A 2,904-nucleotide genomic window follows, 5' to 3' on the forward strand; every position below is an offset into this window, starting at 1 on the left:
TCTCCTGAAGACATTTTTACAAAGCTGAATGGAGGTAGAATTTTCTCCAAAATCGACTTATCGGAAGCTTACCTTCAGGTAAATGTCAGTGAAGAATGTTCTAAGTAGTTGTGTATCAATACCAACTAGGACTTTTCCGACTAAAAAGACTTCCTTTTGGATTAAAAGTGGTCCCAGCACTATTTCAGCAAATAATGGATACGATGCTTGCTGATTTAGATGTTGTAATCGCATATTTGAATGACATCCTTGTCAAAAGTAAAAATGTACAGGAACATAAGAAACACATCAGAGCAGTTTTCCAAAGAATTGAGGAATTTGGTTTAAAGTTAAGTGCCGAAAAATGTGAATTCTTTTTAAAACAGATAAAATATCTTGGTCAAATTATCGACAGCCAAGGCAGAAGACCGGATCCTCAGAGAACAGAAGCAATCGAGAGGATGCCAGCACCCAATAATGTTGCCCAGTTACAATCTTTTTGGGGTTTGGCTCAATATTATGCTATTTATATTCCAAACATGCATAGGTTGAGAGCACCATTGAATGATTTGTTAAAAAAAGGACAAAAGTGAATTTGGTCAAAAGAATGCAAAAATGCGTTTGAAGATATTAAGAAATGCCTGCTATCAGATTTAGCTCTAGCACATTTTGATCCACAGAAAGAATTGATTGTTGCATCAGATGCAAGTGACTACGGAGTAGGAGCAGTTCTTCTCCATAAATTTGAAGATGGATCAACAAAACCAATAGCCCATGCATCTAGATCACTTTTGCCGGCTGAAAGAAACTATTCCCAAATTGAAAAGGAAAGCTTGGCGATTATTTATGCCATTAAAAAATTCCATAGATTTATTCATGGAAAGATGTTTACTTTGCAAACCGACCACAAACCCTTATTGACTATTTTTGGCTCTAAAAAAGGCATACCTACGCACACTGCGAACAGACTCCAACGATGGAGCATAATTCTACTAAATTATAACTTTAAAATGGAGCACATTTCATCCAAAAATATCGGACATGCAGATGGACTGTCCAGGCTCATCCAAAAGTGTGCTGAACCTTTGGAAGACACAGTAATAGCTGCATTGACAGAGGAAAAAGAACTCTCCGGATTACTGTGCAACACAATCAGAGAGTTACCAGTGCCTCTAGACGAAATAAATACGGCAGCAGAAAAGGATGATTATATTGTGAAAATGAAAAAGTTGGTGCAACTAAATGGAAAATCAAAGAAAGACCCTAAAATTTTACCATTTTCTGTTTGTGCTCAAACCTTGATGTACGCAGACAGAGTCGTCATACCGACTACGCTTCAGAGAAGAATTTTAAAAGAATTTCATAGTGGTCATCCAGACATGCCGAGAATGAAAGCTTTAATGCGTGGATATATATATTGGCCTAGGATGGACCAGGACATTGAAAAACTCGTAAGAGAGTGTCAATTGTGTCAGCTAGCAGCAAAGGCACCACCTGTGTAGATACAACCGTGGTCAAAGACTGATACACCGTGGACTCGGTTACATATCGATTATGCAGGTCCTTTAAATGGACATTATTTCTTAGTGGTCGTCGACAGTTTCACAAAATGGCATGAAGTGTTTAAATACAAACACCCTACTTCGATGAGTACAATAGATGCACTAAGAGTTCTCTTCAGTCGTTTTGGAGTGCCTAAAACTATTGTTAGCGACAACGGCACCCAATTTACCAGCAAAGAATTTGAAGAATTCGGCAAGGCTCTAGCCATTGAACATTTAACAACGGCAATCTACCACCTAAGGACAAATGGCCTAGCAGAGAGGTTCGTCGATACATTCAAAAGAGCCTTGAAGAAAAACCAAGGCATGGACACTGACGAGAAGAGTCTTGAACAATTTCTATCGGTGTACAGGATAACTCCGAACCCAAACACTGATACCGGTTCGTCACCAGCCGAACTGATGTTTGCACGGAAAATCAGATCTGTATTTGACAGAATTTTACCAAGTGCAACCAGAGTAACAACAACAAAAGAAAATTTTCCAACAAGGTTTTACAAACCTGATGACAGAATATTCTTCCTGAATTACAGGAGTGGAAAAAAATTTTGGGAGGAGGGGATTATCATGAAAAGAATCGGACACATGCTATATTCTGTAAGAAGTAATACATTCGACTGTCGCAGGCATATAAATCAGCTAAGACCTCGACACACTGATGACTACAAACAGGCAGAAGAAAATGACCTGCCCCTAGTGGTTTTGTATGATTCTTTTAATATTCCCCAACCCTTAACAGAACTTACTCCAGATTTGAGAGTTCCAGCTTCTCCACCAACTCCACCCACTCAAACTATATTGAGGAGAAAAAGTACAAGGGTGAAAAGAAAAGTTAACGGGCTGAGCCCCAAGCCAAAAAGCAAACGATATTAACCCAAATTCTCTTGGGAGAAATTGTCTTGGGGGGGGTTATGGCGAGATGAGCAATTCACCGCCGGAACTTTTTATCGAAAGAACGTTATCACCGGTCACCGGTTGTGAGAGCCTTCCCTGGGCGGGAACACTTAAAAACGTAACATGCTGTCTCTGTAAATATTCTCAATAAACTTCTCTATTTCTTTATTACTTCAGAACCTCTTTATCGATTTATTTCCCTGGTGGAATACCTTTCTTGAATATCCTTTTATTACGACCACCCACCGCAGGATATATCAATATATATATATATATATATATATATATATATATATATATATGCGAGTATTTATGCATGCTGGTCTTTTAGTCACTTTTCGTTTCTTTTCAGCGTCGATGTATCATCTAGTGGCCATCGTTTGTTTCTTCTGTTTAACAGACGAATGAAACTTTTTTCATTTCGAAACATGACACAAGAAGACTTGTTTAAAGTTTAATTTAAGGAGAA

This window comes from Euprymna scolopes, chromosome 26 (assembly GCF_053919585.1).
Source record: "Euprymna scolopes isolate OS-2025 chromosome 26, ASM5391958v1, whole genome shotgun sequence".
Classification (NCBI taxonomy): Eukaryota; Metazoa; Mollusca; class Cephalopoda; order Sepiida; family Sepiolidae; genus Euprymna; species Euprymna scolopes.